We start from the raw sequence: 16,952 nt of genomic DNA on the forward strand, positions 1-16,952 counted from the left end.
GCTGGCCTACCTTGCAAAGAGAACCTCCTGCCTCAGCCTCTGGGGTGTTGGTATTACAAGCATGCACCATTATACCTGGCTCCAAGTTTATCTTTTAAAAACAGTTTAACCAGGCAGTGATGGCGCACGCCTTTAATCCCAGCACTCAGGAGGCAGAGGCAGGAGGATCTCTGTGAGTTCGAGGCTAGCCTGGTCTACAAAGCGAGTTCCAGGAAAGGTGCAAAACTACACAGAGAAACCCTGTCTCGAAAAAATCAAACAAACAAACAAACAAACAAAAAACAAAAAACAGTTTATACCAGGAAGGGTGGGAGTGATGTAGGTGCATTAAGTGCTCACATACAAAATTCTCAAAAAACTATATTTCTATCCATAAAAACTCAGTTTATAGCCAACACATCAGTGGATATTGAGCACTTAGCCAGTGTGAAGAAATGTGTTAGGGGCTCGTAGTAGCATCATGACTCTCCCCGGACGGCCGCCTCACCTTCCTTGCTGTGTAAGAGACTCCCTGTTCAGGTCCAAGAAAAGTTTCTATTCCTCTGCAGATCTCCTCAAAGGGCCAGAGAGGAGAAACCCACAGAGAACTATAAAAATCAGAGCTGAAACCCTACTTCCCAGTACTCTAGAGTCACCAGTGTGACTATATTTGGAAACAGTGCTTCAAAGAAGTAACTAAGGTCAATAAGGTCCTAGGGGCATGCTTGGTGTCCTTATCAGGGGACATGAAGTCACTGATTGGCAGAAGTGAGAATCCAGAACAGACCAATTAACAAATGGGCTCCCAAAGAAGCCATCCCTGTAGTCATGTTGATAGACTTCTAATCTCTAGATGAAGGAAACAAATTCCTGTTGTTGAAGCCACAGATTGGTATTTTGTTATGGCAACACCAGGACAGAGCTCACCCACAGCTGTGAAGCCAGAGCTGTCCTGGCATTCTGACCGGACAGACCTCCAGGACAGACCTCCAAACAGGAACCGCCTGAGGGCACCCTCCCTCCTGCTCCCACTAGGTCCCCGCCTCTTTCGAGAAAGGGTCTTACCATGTGGACCAGCTGGTATCAAACTCACAGTCCTCTCCACTCAGTGCCCTGATACCAGGGTTACAGCTGCCTGTGGTCATGTCATGTGTTTTGTGGCCTTTTCTCTGCTCTCACCTCCTCTTTGGGACAGCTACTCTTAAGGCTTGATGGGTCTTTCACTTTCAAGGCAAGAGGTTTCCCTGCATTCTGTCTGTGCACATGCCGTTTACATGGGCCAAAATCTCCTTCACAGTTTACTTGTCCTAACACGTGCAGGTTCACACGTGGCCTCTTGTTTAACCACAAAGATAACTCTGAAGCCAGGGCTTGTTATCATCGACATTTGACAAGGTTTGAGGGAGACAGGCCCAGAGGTCACATAACTTGCCTGAAGTTACAGCTGATAACAACAGCGAGAGAGCCAGAAGCGAGCCCAGAGCCTTCCAATCCCAGGGACTGTGTCTTGACTCATTACACTCAACTATCTTCCTCCCCATCTACATGAAGACCCGAGGGGAGGCTCAGCAGGCCTGGGCGGGAAGGGGCCAGGCACAGGGATGCTAGGCTTGGGCTTTCGGAAGTATGTCACAGTCCTTCTCTGTATTCTGATTTTACAGTGGGAAAAGTCACGTGTGGGTTTAACGCTGCTCAACTGCATACCCTTCCCCTCGGATACAACACCTGGGCGAGCCAGATGTGGCTGCAGGTGTGGTTTTCAACCTCTAATGTACCAGTGAGACCTCCTCCCTGAGGAATTCTGAGGAATTCCCAGGATTTATCCAGAGACACCGGAGCTGAATCACAAAGTTGCTCCAGCTGACAGAAAGAGGTGAGGCCTGCCTTGGCTTGGGGGCTTTCTCCTGGCAAGAGGAGAATTTGTCTCCTTTCTCTTGGCCCTTTACCCCCCAAGGACTGTTGTTAGTAGCAAGAGGGAAGGTGACTTTGAAGTCCTCCGTGGTGCAGTGGCTTGTAAGATAAGGAGTCTGCCTCCGGGGCTTCGGCTTTCTTTTGAGGGAGATGAGAAGGACGGGAAAGGACATGTCACCCATGCTAACTGAACTTGCAGAGTCTATGGACAGGTCTAGCAAGGAGTTTAAAAATGGGTTATAGTTCAAAAGAGAAAACAGTTAAGGAATGCCTCAAAGACAGCTACACTTTTTGTTGGAGCCAAAAGCTAAGCTGCCAGTCTGGAAGCAGAGATCGTGAGTTAGTCTGTTTTGTGTTACTACAACAAATTACCCAAGGCTGGATAACTCATAAAGAAAATAGGTTATTTGGCTATTTGAGGGATGGTGCAGCAGATTAGCTATATAAAGCATGTATTACAAGGCAAGAGTTTGGTTAAGTACCGGCAAGCATCACACTAAACAACTATTCTGATAAAAACTCCAAATGTCTCAGGTTTCACACATATTCTGGGAGGGGCAAATCATTGCTCACAGTCCTGCGTTGTTTCTTCAAAAGGTCTTTCTTCTCTTAAATCCTGCTCCATGGAACGCATTGCCAATATCTGATGTTTGTTAGTCTCTAACATTTACACACATTTATATAAGGAAGGTTTCTCTAGCTGCTGCCAGGAGCTAACTCAAGTAAACACGCTGCCAGGGATGTTGGATCACTTTGGAAACACACTGATTCCCTTTAGTTCATATAGCGATGTTAGAGATACCATCTTTTTGGGAGTGCACACTATGATACCAGTACTCAGGAGGCTCACACGGGAGAACTGTGATGTCTGGACACAACCCTGGCTACATAATGAGGCCCCATTTCAAAAGGAGAAAAGTAGAAACACTGTATAGTCCAGTGGTGCTCAACCTTCCTAACGCTGCGACCCTTTAATACAGTTCCTCATGTTGTGGTGACCACCACCATAAAATTATTTTGTTGATACTTCATAACTGTAATTTTGCTGCTGTCATGAATCACAATGTAAATATCTAATATACAGGATATCTGATATGTGACCCACAGGTTGACAATTACTGCTATGGTAGCACAGGGTTTTACCTGGGTAGTTAGTATCCTGATGCCCTCACCTGACTCTCCTCCGTTCTCCTGGGAAACACAGCTTCACAGCATGTGGAGTAGTGCATGCTGAGCACTAGAGGAAAGATGGCCTATGGGGTGGATTGGGTACTAGAATGGAGGACCCGTTGTTTCGGTAGCAGCAAAGGACCATTAAGTGAAAACTCCGAGTCAAGAGAACAGACTCTCTGCCCTGAGTAGAGACCCAACATTCTAGTCAGACAGGGTCGATGGCGTGGCTAAAGGACCTCTAGGAAGGTGGGCTCACCTTAAGTCATGCTGAAGAGTTAGGAGGAATAATTACCCTTTTAATGAGATACTGCACACCCTCTCCACACTTCCTCAGAGCCCCTTCGAACCACGCAGTCATGAGGTTCTTTCGGGTCTGTCTGCATTTCTGAATGCTCAGGTGCTATTTTGACTTTCCTCTCTATCTTTCTTTGGGATGCTGTTGTACCTGTTTCGAGAAACCCCCAGAGACCACCAAGGAGTCAGTTTCCGATGCAAGCACATAAGGGTCCTTTTATTCAGGTTCAACCTGGGCCACCACATGGCACATGGAAGGAAATGTGGTGGCGGCCACGAGCCCAGGTGTAGAGGGTTTTTATAGGGAAAAACCACAAGCCAGGAATTGGCAACTTGGGATTGGGTAGACGGGATATGGGGCAAGGTGATTTTTTGAAACTATTGGTCTAGACTTTGGGCCGAAACCACATTTGAAACCATTGGGTTAGACTTTTGGCGGGGAACCACAACCTGCTGAACAGGATTATCTGGACTGCTCAGCAAGATTATCTAGATATCTTCAAGCAAAGCTACTAACAACAGTCCTTGGGGGGTAAAGGGCCAAGATGTCTGCAGGCGGATACTGCTCTGTGTCCATTCCAGTTGTCATGGCACATTCCTGAGGTGCTTTCTGGAACTGAGTACAGCAGGTGGTCTGAGATGGTGGCCCTGTCCCTAAGGTAGAGCCTGTGAAGTCAAGTCTCACAATGCCAGCTAGAACCCAAGTAAGCGTGTTCTGGTATTTGGGTTTCCCTGCTTTCTCTAAAGGAGCCTCCGCATCTCCTTATGTTGGATCTGCATGCCAGTACCTCAAACAACAGGGCCTTTCCCTTCCTTCTTCCGGGGCAGCTGATAAGATTTACAGTGTTGGGACTCTAGGGCCTTTTCTTCTAAAGTCCAATAAAACTGTCCCAGAACCTCTGTTTAAGTCTCTTCTTAAATTATTTTATGAATGAGACTAAGGCTCTCCAGAGGGGACCCTGATTTCTCCAGCAGCATCTGGCAACCCTGATGGGGCACCCCAAAATTCACAGTGACAATGTGAGCTCATTAGACATCCTTAAGGAATGCCCCCAAATTGGGACTAATAATCTGCAGAACCAGAACCGAGGCAACTTAAAACTAGGAGCGCACAGACCCATATCCCCCGTCTGTCTGGTTATGCTGAGCACAGCTCCCGTTTTAGGAGTTCAGACTGCACCTTATTGATGCAGAGACCACAGAACATTGATTTTTTTTTTTTTTTTGGTACAGCAAAGCAACTTTCTTTTTCCAGGAAAATAAGACAGCCATACGGATATGTGGCTGGGCTGAAAGCAACATTGAGGTCTTCAGACTACCTGTCTACACATTCCAGCTTCCTCTCAGTGATGAAAATAGCCTCCATAATAATAAAGAAACCCTCAGTCACACAGTGCTACCTCCTGGCCTTTAAATTATTCATGCTAATGCCCCACATTTGTGGAATTTATACTTTTACACATGCTAATCAAGCCCAAGGAGTACATGAATAATGGAAACCCACGAACGATTAGCAAATCTGATTTTAAGTGCTGTTTTCAGTGCGTGCTCTCCTGAGGAATCTCCAAATGCTCCGCTCCTCCTTTCCACCTAATATCCCTTCACCCGGAATGAAATTTTGGTAGAAGAAATTGGATCAGAGCCTGCCTTAATCTGCATACTTTGCAGCCTCTCTGCTCACCTGATAACGGTGAGCTTTAGATGAACAGGAAGAAGTAACAGGCAGGAAATTTAAAAAGTCCAGACCACGAACAGGAGCCACTATTTGGAGCAAGATCTGAAGCCAGCTCTGGCCAAAGCCACCAAGGCAATGCTGTGAAAACTGCCTTCCCTCAAGTCCCCCACATCTCTCAAAGGCAGTGAGCTGAAAGCCATCTACCAGTGTGGTGGATTCTCCTGCCTTTCTCAGGAAGAAAAATATCTCAGTGGTCCTGTCATTTCTGTAACTAAAAAGAATGTATAGGGGTCAGTGCCTCCTATTTTTGTTTGTTGAGATCAAATACCATTTTATATCTGTCTGATTCATGAATCAAAGTGTCTTACTACACGGAGCCTAAGTGAGGATGTGGGGAAATGGCGCTCCTCTGCTGCCCCGGAGTAAGCACGCTGCCCAAAGCATCCCAGCAAAGCATTTCTGCACATGCCAATGCACACACCGCCCACTTCCAGGAATGCACACGGGCCCTAGAAGTCCTTGAAAGGGTACAGAGTGGAGATTTCTATCAGCGACAAGATACGAGCCAAAACAAAGCTGCAGTCAACTCCTCCACCGTCTGAGGATGCAGATGCGCAGTCCGTCACACCACAGAGCTCTAGGCAACCGTCAACACTCTAGATGGGAGAAGCAGTACAGACTGCAAACGGACAGACAATTCGGTGTTTATCGATGTGTGCACGTATCCAAGACACAGAAACGGCCGGGAAGGGTAAATATTGTCCCTCCCTGGGACCAGGAACCGGGGAGATGGAGGCACAGACAGAAGTTGACTATGGAAGGATACAGGAGAAACGATGGCACTAGCCATCAGATATTATATGTACACACATACACACACACACACACACACACACACACACACACACACACACACACACCCCATTATTAGGTCTTTGACTATAAAGTGTTTAAATATGTTTAATATCTGAGATCATGAGCATGTGGGTATTTATTAGGTTATCTTTTCTAGCATTTTTCTTAATCATTATAAATTATAGCCCCTCCTCCCCTTTAAGGCCAAAGACACCCAGGTTGAACATCCCTAACAACCAAAAGGCCGAAATCTGAGATGCACACACAGAGGTGGATTCCCAGGGGTGAGGCTCTGGGCCTGCGGGAACATGCACTCACATATATGAACACTTGTAGCGCACTGCCTAGGGCAGGACCGACACATCAGTGCTTGCCGAAGTCTGTGGGCCTCAGGGAACGGCCAGGTTCATGATATGGCAGGTGGAGTGGGAACAATTACTAGCACAGCGCTGGACTGCTGAGCGCCTGCATGGGGTTGAGGTAAAGGCTGTGCAGCTTCAAACACGGTACGGCACTTAGAAGGCCGTGGGGAGGAGTCTGAACTGAACCGGACTGAGAGAAGATGCATGAAGTTAGTTAGCGATTACAAGTGTTGATGAAGTGGCTGCTTTAGAGTTCTGTTCATAACTCATGCTATTATTAATGTCGTAGCATTCCAAACTACCAGAGGTAATGGGAGGCTGCAGGATAATGACCACCAGCGCATGCAGATAAGGCAGAGGATTAGGGCTGCAGACTCACGGGAGAGTAAGTCGTAACACATTCACGAAAAGGAAACAGGGCTCCCCAAGCAAACCTAGGGTAAAAACTCACAGCGTCGAGCTTTTGAAAACTGAGGTCTCAGCTGCCACTTTGCATCTTTATAATGCTGACTGAAAGGTCTTCCCACAAAGAAACCTGTTTTTCTAGGTCTTAAAAAAAAAGAAAAATCTGATGCCGAGATGGCTTTATGAAAGAGAGGCATAAAAGGCGACTTCCGAGGGTGGCTTAATGAGATGCACTTGGATGCGCAGGGACAGGCAGGAACGCCACTGGGTACACACTGGATTTTGCCAACTTAGCAGCAGTTCCAGGTCTCTTTCCAGGACGTTTTCTGGTGCAGAGCGGGCAGTGTGAGCGGGGGTGGGAGTGGGGGTGGGGGTGGGGGTGGGAGGGGGAGTTTAAAGTCACTGGGGATTTCTTATGTCATTTCTCACTGGCCTGCAACGTGCGCTTTTTCGACCTTGATAGTGAATTCCAGTTGCTCAAAAGGAAAGCACATGCTAATAAGAATTCAAACATGGTCATGACTACACACCACCAACTCAAAATGAGCATTTCGTAATTAGCTCTGGCACGGTAGAAGGTGCTTTTAGGAGGATCTACCACCAGAACCTGATGCAGGTAAGTTACAACAGAGTCTCAAGACCATGAGGCTGTCTAGTTTAAAACCAACAAATCCCCTCCACAAGAAGGCTGGTGGGCAAAGGTCTTTCATACAAAAGTCACAGTCGTAACAACGGGCAGGGTAATGATCAATCTCATGTCTGTCTTTTGCCAGCGTCAGAACAAAGTCCTGGCCCTGGACCGTCCAAGCCTGTAGAACCAGACTTCCTTGGCTGCCCTCCCCCATCCTTTCCGGCTTGCAGCACCCAGCCACCACCTATGGGCCAGAAAGTCTGGGACTGGCTTCTACAGGGCATTTCCCTAATGGCTTAATGGAATAAGAGGAGGTATCAACTGGGAAACTGAAGGCCACGTGTTCTAGAGCTACTGATGATAAATGTAAACGTCTGCTGGCTATGTTCCTGTCCATTTAAAATTTTTTACTTGTGGTACTTGTTCACACAACCAAACAAATTGAGGGAGCCTCCACCGCAACAAAGCTTCTGTATTAGGGTGCTGGAGGGCACAGTGTGACTTGAAGAATGAGACATTAGAAGTGACCCGGCAAACAAGCATATAATTTATAATTTGGCTGGAACAAAAGGAGACAAATTCACGATCGATGAAACCTGAGACCTGGCTGGGGGAGGTCCTTACGGAAATGACCTCAGGTCAAGTAGGTCAGGATCAGGTACAGCCGGAGGAAAGGGGAGGAGCAACAGGGGGCCACACAGAAGAGGGGAGCACTCTAAGGAGAGCCAGATGGTATCCAGTATGCACTGCTTCAGGATACAGAGACTGATAGCAGGTCATCTAATTGGGTGCTTTACTGCTGAACGTGTCTGAGGTACTTTGTGCCAGCTGACTAATGAATGAAAGAAGACTACCACAGAGAAAGAAGTTCTGAAGTAAAGATCGGCATTAGCCATGCAGAGCACAAGCGTCTGTGACTAAATGCGCTGGTAGAAACCTGCCAAACATTCCCATCATGTGACAGGCACGTCCACACACACCTTCATAAGGGGAAGAGAGGACTTGAAATTTTTAAGAAAAAATTTCCTTTGAACACTCCAAGATGAATCATTGCTATTGTTCCCTGATCAAGAAAGACTAAGAGTTTGCCATTAATTTTAAAGAATAAAAAGTATACTCCTCTAATTGTATTTGAAACAAGTGAGGTGATCTGACCTAATGTAGTAATTTACTTCCTTCATTAAACACCAGAAAATTACAGGGTACTTCATGAGTAACCTACCTGACGTCTAGTACTTTTGATCCACGTGAATAAACACAGAACAAGGATCCAGTCACACTGGGCCATTGCAAGAAAATTACTAAAAACTCCTCAAGGCTGGGTGTGGTGGCACATGCCCTGAATCCCAACACTCAGAAGACAAAGGCTGGGGATTTCTGAGTTCAAGGCCAGCCTGGTCTACATCCTTAGACACTTTCCTTTACACAATTTACACGCAAGTTAAGATAAAGGCAGCAAATTCAGCTAGGAGAAGCATCTCTAGATAAACACACTGAGCAAGCTGTAGAACCCATCCACAGAGCATGTCTGAAGTGAACAGAGGGCTGGAGAGATGACTCTGCTGTTAAGAGTACACACTGCTCTTGCAGGGGACCCAAGTTCAATTCCCAGCATCAATATCAGGCATCTCACAACGGCCAATAACTCCAACTTGAGGATCTGATGTCTTCTAGCCTCTGTAGAAGCCTACACACACTTGCGCATATTCACAAAGACACAGACATAGACACATGATTAAAAATAAAATACATCTTACAAAAGAGAAGTGAAAAGAAATGTGGGTCATCTAGTTACAAATCACTATTATAATCCTATTGTTTTGTGAGCTCCAGCTGTTCCAGAGGTGTGTTATGTACTTATAAAGTCTTTCCAGTCCTCATCTATATGTGCGCAGGATTGATTTATTTCAGATCACAGATGAGAAAAGGCTGAAATGAGTGAACAAGGTACTTCCTCTGCAGCACTTTTCCTATGAGACCACACAGTCTTTTGTAGAAACCTAGCAGTTTGCTTGGATCTGTGGCCACTGCACACTTGTTAGCCCGGTTAAACTCCTCCTAGCATCCTATTTTCCCACCATAAACTGTTATGTCCCCGAGAAATGTGGGCCTTGAAGCTGTATAGTTCTATGTGGAGCATCAGAACAACTATGTACACGGAAAACTTCTTTTTAATGGTGTATTTTAAACAGATTTTGTGCTACACTGTTCAGGAAGATTTTTACGGGGGCTTATAAGGGTCTCAGCTCTCCAGCTCCATTCTCAGCCATCTCTTGATAATGCTTGACCCCTAATGTTGGAAATGACTCTGCTTCCCACACAGAGGTGGCACCAGTCTCCACAGCATTGCTCCCAGTGGTTTTAGGAAAGATGCTATTGCTGAACTCGGTTACTTTTGCACCTTATTCCTACTGAATAAAACCAGGGTCTTTAACTAGGATGATTCTAGCCCTAAAATCATATAAATTTAAGCCTGAAACTGAACATTTTCCTCCACCCATCCTCCTAAACTCCAGTTCAATCTCATATTCCACATCAATTCCAGACTCCACACTGGACTTGGGGTTGTAAATTCTTTGGCATCTAGAAATAATTTATATTCTCACTAACAAACCTTTACTGGGATGAGAACCTCAAAACACGCCTTGAATTCTGTAGTCAGCATACATGGAATGGTATTCTAGTCAATACTTCAAATGCAATGTCTGCTGTTCATCTGTGACACTTTAGGCCTCTGCCTCGGGATGCAGTGGGGTTATTACTTGCCTTTGGAAGTTAACACAGAGGATATCCCAGATAAGTCAGGCTCTTCCTAGATATCCAGAACTTCTGAGATTTGAATATAGCCTGGGCTATGTAAGTGCTTGCCTCAATAAACAAACTAGGAAACAAACAAAAACCAAGTAAGACACAACAAAAAACACAATATGATAAATGTGCCAGCAATTCATCTGAAATACTTCTCGGAAACAACAGATTAAAGTTACTCCTAGAAGCACTGATATTAGTAGACATAAGAGACTAAATTCAAGCTGACTATAACTTTCTAGTAAATAGTGTGGAAAAGTTACAAGCTGGGGATTTCTAAGCCAATATTTAATTGTGCTTGGGTCCTATGATTTGAGCAACTGTCTTTGAACCAACTCTATTTGTTTAGATAGTATCTCTCTGTAAAACAAACTGATCATCTACAGCAATGTTGAGTATGTCCTCTTGTACACATCGACACCCAGTGACTTCTTCCCTAACACAGAATGCCTGGGACACAGCTCAAGTCACTTGCTTTACCAATGCTTAGAGACTCCACAAAGAGAAAACTATAAATCAGATATTGTCATCCTTGCTCCAACACTTTTTATGCCTATACAAACATTTTGAATAAAGATTACATTTAGGGCCTGTGGTAGTTTCCATGTAATTGGCCCCCATAATCTCACAGGGAGCGGCACTATTAGGAGGTGTGGCTTTGTTGGAGTGGGTGTGGCCTTGTTGGAGGAGGTGTGTCACTATGGGGGCGGGCTTTGAGGTCTCCTATGCTCAGGATATCCCCCCAGTGTCTCAGTCGACTCCCAGCTGCCTGCAAGATGTCGGACTCTCAGCAACTCCTCCAGCACCAGATCTGCCTCCACGACGCCACGCTCCCCGTCATGATGACAATGGACTGAACCTCTGAAACTGCTGGCGAGTCATCCCAATTAAATGTTTTTAACTGTTAGAGTTGCCATGGCCATGGTGTCTCTTCACAGCAATAGAAACCTAAGTCAGGAGCTCGTAAGCAGATGAAAGTTATGCCAATCAACTTGGCATCAACAGTTCTCATAATAGGGAATATTATGTAATAGGAAATCCTTATAATAGAGAATTTTGAAGTTACTGTTTTCCTAGAATACACTTCTGCCTCACTAACTGTTACATTTCCCTACTAAAAAAATTTGCCTTGATCTGAAATGGCCGAGAAAGGACACTGGTAATCGACAATGGTCATGTCCAACAGGACAAGGGAAGAGAGAAGCAGGAAGATGTGATTTTCTAAAAGAGTGGTGCCTTGTCCCAAGACTCTTCTGTGAACACAGACTCATGATTAACCAGGATGGGGAGGCTGGCAGTGAGAGGGGAGGGTTCTTAGAGGAGCCTTGTGAGGAAGGGAGGTCTGGAGGGGAGGACATCTGATCTGATTCCAAACCACGTGTTAGAATATCTAGATAAAGAAGAAAGCCAAAGGGGGTGGAGGGAAGACCCCGAGAAGGACACAGAGGAGGAGAATGAGGGGGCAGGGAAATGCTAGGATTTGGGTGCAGCTAGGGCACGGAGTTTGAAGAATACAAGGGAAGAGAATGATGAGAAAGGACCAGATTGCAAGAAATTCACGTCCAAGGGTAAGGAGTTTGGGACTTTTTTTTTTTAGGTCAAGGGCTTTAAAAGCAAATGGCCACGGCAAGGCAGCAATAGAGGTAGACCAGTTGGTGCACATTCTATTATAAAAGAGGGTTAATGGAAGCATGACTCCTCCGTGTGGCAGCTGCCAATTAGCTCTTGCTAATTACCGAGGAGAAGAAAGGACCAGGTGTGGCATGCCTTCCAATTTTTCCAGGTAGCCTGGTTAGATTTTTTTTTTTTTTCCGGTCAACTTAACCCAAGCCAGATTGGCCAGTAGGCAAGCTCTGGGGTATTTTCTTGATTAATGATTGACATGGGATGATCCTGCTCATTGTGGGCAATGCCACCCCTGGGCAGATGTTCTGGGAGTTTATAAGAAAGCAGCCTGTGTGAACCGGCAGGAACGAGGTAATAAGCAGCACTCCTCCACGGTCTCTGCTTCAGTTCCTGCCTCCAGGTTCCCACCTTGAGTTCCTGCTCTGACTTCATGACGGACTGCAACTGTAATTGGAAATAAACCACTTTACTGCATTTGGTCAGTCTTTATCACAGCAATAGACAGCAATCCAAGACAGAAGGGAAGCTAAAAAAAAACCCAGATCACTGTGAAAAATCTCTCTAAAGGGAGGCTTATTAAAAAACAAACAACAACAAAAAACCAGATGCTAGATGAAAATACCTATAGATTAAAGATGTCTTTGAATCTCAGTTATGACATTGTCCCCGATGGAGCATCACCACCGAGAGGCTCCAAAGCCTGTGAGGTGAGAAGACCTGCTGTCAGAGACCTATGTCACAAGGCGTGGAAGCAGGCCGGTGAGAATCCATCCAGTCACAGATAAAGCTCTTCATCTTTTGAGGGTGATAATTTTCTAAAAATAAGTTACTTGGAGTCAAGTCTCACAAATAAAGTCAGCACTGGAGTTGGAAGCCAATTGGGTTTATATAAAAATCAGGCTGACCCAGGAGTGGGCACACACCTGTAATCCCAGCCCTTGGGAGCAACAGGAGGGTCAGGAGGAGTTCAGGGTTTTGTTCAGCTCCCCAGTGAATCGGAGGCCAGCCTGGGCTGAGATCCCATTTCAAACAGACAAATAAATAAACAAGGAAACAGACAAAACCCAGGAATATACAGTCAAAGGAGACAATACTTCAGATGGCCCACAAATGGCAGGGAAGTCACTATAAATGAGAGGGTAGACAGTGTACTGCAGCTGTCATGCTTTCGGGGAGCCCTGGAGCCCTGGAAACCACCATTCATTGGAAAACACTGTGTTTAGAACTAGGGCGTCTTCTCCTCTCTCCACACCCCTACAACCAAGGCAGGGTTTTTCTCTGTGTACTCTTGGCTGTCTTTGAACTCACAGAGATCCGGCTGCCTCTGCCTCCCAAGTGCTGGGATTAAAGGTGTGCGCCACCACTGCCTGGCACCAGAACTATTTTTTTTTTTTTTCATTTGCATTGGTGTTTTGCCTGCAGATATATCTCTATGAGGGTGTCGGACTCCCTGGAACAGGAGTTACAGACAGTTGTAAGCTGCTATGTGGGTGCTGGGAATTGAACCTGGGTCCTCTGGAAGAGCAGTCAGTGCTCTTAATGACTGAGCCACCTCTCCAGCCTCCTTGATATTACTTTTAGAGAAGCCTTTCCTGCCTTGGGTCCTGTGTGTGCTTCCAGATGTTTTTCCATCCTTAACCAGATGTTTGGGATAGGCTTCCAGCCTCTGCTGTGCTCCTGCTTCAGTCTGAAAACTGCAGGCTAACTGCTTCGTCTTGGTCATGTCATCCACATTTCTGTTACCCTTGACCTTTCTCCTGAGTCCCCCTCCCTTCAATTTTCACTCATATTATTGGCCGTATTTGTCTTCCTCTACTAGGCAGTTAACACTTCTGAGAGCAAAATTACTCAATCATCTTTGCATCACAACATATCTACAACACCCCAAAAGAATACTGCCACGGCGAAGAGCTAATGAACATTGGCTCAAAGAAAAAAAAGTCTCATTACTTCATAACATGCAGCGCTTAGAAAAATTCAGCAAGCATGCCTTGGAACCTAGCAAAGGCATTTACTTACAACAGTACCTAAAACATTTCGCCCAGGCAGGCCCGAGGTCAGCATTTGGAGGTATACAAACAGCAGTATCAGCCTAGCTTGCTCCAATATTACTTAAATGCTATGTGTCAGCAACTGTAAGGCATGTAAAGCATGTGCATTCCAATTCCAATTCTATAGACAAGTGCTGGCTGCTTTAAGAACTGATCTTCAGGTGGATTGGGGGGAAGGCTGGGGGGTGGGAGGAGGGAGGACAGGGGAATCTGTAGCCGATATGTAAAATTAAATTAATTATTAAAAAAAAAAAAAAAAAAGAACTGATCTTCTCCACTAGCTGACCAAATTCCCAGCTCACTCCATCACATAACTCAGAGGCCACACTATCTAGGAGTCTAGAGGCAGTCGCACTGTTCATTCCTGTGAGAGCCTGGTGATGGTTACTCAACAGTATGTGCACCTGAAGAGACAGTACTCATGGCTAACCAGGGTAATCCTCGCCAGAAGCACTCAGCTTAATGAATTCAAATAGCATGGGTCTGTACTCTGATAGTGACAGAAAAAAAGGTATTAGGCATGCAAACCAGCATTTGTATGCCAGGTCCAGACATGGTTGACTGATTAAGCTGTGCAGTGGGAAGAAAACCAAATGTGATTGCTTATCTTAATAGTCACACGTAAAGGACAACCTGTATCATCAGGTTTGTTTTGGAAATAGAAGCCCGATTAAAAGTTGCAAAAGATGATATAATACACAAGAGCAAGTATAAGGAGTACCTGGAGGAGAAGGAGGGATGAACTGTTAATGCAGGCCACTGTGTGTGTGCCGAAAAACTTTGGGGGTTTTATGACATGGCTTTTAAAATTATTATTATCATCATCATTATTATTGTTATTATTATTATTTTGAGACAGGTACTCATGCAGCACAGGCTTGCTTCAAACTCCCTATGTAGCCAAGGGTGGCCTTGAACTTGCGATTCTGGGGATTAGAATCATGGGCCACCACACCCACACCCAGTTTATGCTACGCTTGGGATTGAACTCAGGACTTTATGCATGCTAAGCAAGTACTCTGCCAACAGAACTACATTCCCTGCCACCTTCCCCAACTCTTTTTTCCATAGTCTAGGCTAGCCTTGAATTTCACCATTGCTGTATAGCTGGGACTGGCCTGAACCCCTTATATTTCTGTTTCTACCACAAGACCTAACCCTGTTTGACACCAGGAAGCAGTGAGGATGGCGGAAACAGACAATACAAACACAAGTCTATGTCACATAGTCTGTGTCTATAGACTAGAGCTATGCTGGCCTACAAATGGCCGCACGCGGCGACTTGAGTTTAAATCAACTAAAAATAATAAATCACGTTCTCAGTTGTGCTAGCTTTATTCTGAGTGCTCTGGAGCTGTACGTGGCTAACGGCTACCACACTGTACAGTACAGAAACAAAACATGGCTGCCAGCTTTCCATGAGGCAGAGCTGGACTAGAAAGCGGACATTCCTATTGATAGGTGCCTGAAGAGGAACTTAACATCAGAGCCAAAGAATCACTCATTAAGCAGAATCGGAGATTATCCAGAATTATTCACGGGCTCATTCTGTTGTCTGTGTCACAGATTAGAGACATATAGGGGTGTAAAGGAACTCCGGTCATCCTTGTTAGGAGGAAATCCTTCCCAGGTACCACCACATCACTTCCCAGCATCTTTTTTTTTTTTTTTTTTTTTTTTTTTGGTGTGCCTATATATGTGCGTGTATGTGCATGCGTGTATGTGAGTAAGCAGACATGAAAAGGGATAAATGGCAGGGGATCAAGAACTTCTTGATTTAAGACTCTTGGTGTGTAAATTGCCAAAACCCAAACATCTTTAGAAATTCCTACTTTTCCTTTTCTCCTTTTCTTTTAAATAAAATATCCAAGGGCAGCTTTTACTTGGAAGGGAATTTAAAAAATCAAAAAAAAAAAAAAAAAACCAAAAAAAACCAAAAACAAAACAAAACAAAAAAACAGATCAAACCAAACCAAAGACGGAGCCAGGAAGAGAAAGTCATGAAAACTACTGAGCACGAAATGGTCAGCTATCCTGAATGACTGGTCCAGGATACTCGAGGAAAGGGCCGGAATGTCTTGACAAACACACCGTGGGAATACTTCAACAAACCTGCATTAACCTTAAAAGTTCCCAGCTCCTCAGAGGCCCAATGATCTGCTGCTAACCTCTTGAAGCGTTTTCACTGAGAGGGGCGGCGCAGACAGGCTCAACTGTGAACTCCGGGGCAAATCAAGAAGCGCTCCCCTCTACAGCAGCACTGAATTCTGAGGCCGTGTGCTCCTCACGCAGAAGCCCTGACAGTCAACAGAAATCAACTACAGAGAGAAGAATCTATTTACTAAAGCCTCTGTTTTGGAAACCGGAAGCAGAACATACTTCTGGGTTTAAAGTAGATGGTGTCCAGTTGTATTTACCCAAAGCACCACGATTCATTTAGGATCGGGGACTGAGAAGGCAGCGGTGGCCAGTGGATCTGCTTACAATCCTTCGACAGCTGTTTAATCGTTTGTGGCTGCCAGGCTGTGCTGACGCTCTGAGCCATACTATGGAACATTTGAAATATCAGTGACAGAATTTGCCACTGACTGACAGAATACAAGCTAAGACGTAATCAGCTCATAAAAAGAGCAGAATTGGTACCACATCTGCTAGAGAGAACAGCTTGCATATTTTGAGGAAGGCGGCTATAGGAATCAGGATGCTGGAAAACTTAAGTACGAGCCTGAAAGCCCTTCTTCAAAAATGCATGAGAGGGGCTACGAGACAAGGCCTCGGATGACACCGTGCATGGGACTTAAGCCTGGCCAGCTGCTGCATGTCACAAACGGGAGAACACACCACAGGACGCAGACCTCTGTTTTCGGGATCTGGCGTGTGTACACTGCTACCCCAGTGCTTAGCAGTAGCTATCAGTTACTGGATGCCACAGCGCTCTCGCGGCTCCCTGGCTTTGCCCTCCGCCAATGCTGTGGAACTTCGCTTTCTCTCTCACGCAGCATCTCAGTAAAAGAAACTCAGAAGTATCCTCATCCTCTGCCCATGGATTTTAACCACTTTACCTAATCCGTCCTTCTTACAGAGAAACTCATTTCACTAAAGTAAATGGAAATGATCTGATGTGCCTACAGAAAAGGGGAGGGTATTGTTCCTTTAAACCCCGTAAAGTCAAATTTCTTTCC

At 45.4% G+C, this 16,952-nt stretch overlaps 1 protein-coding gene across 21 annotated transcripts in view; it reads right to left on the reverse strand.

The window, feature by feature from the left end:
* Window positions 1–16,952, reverse strand: part of Map7 (microtubule associated protein 7) — a 142,033-nt gene that overhangs the window by 99,776 nt on the left and 25,305 nt on the right. The gene's annotated exons all lie outside the window — the stretch shown is intronic.

This window comes from Peromyscus maniculatus, chromosome 16 (assembly GCF_049852395.1).
Source record: "Peromyscus maniculatus bairdii isolate BWxNUB_F1_BW_parent chromosome 16, HU_Pman_BW_mat_3.1, whole genome shotgun sequence".
NCBI classification, from domain to species: Eukaryota; Metazoa; Chordata; class Mammalia; order Rodentia; family Cricetidae; genus Peromyscus; species Peromyscus maniculatus.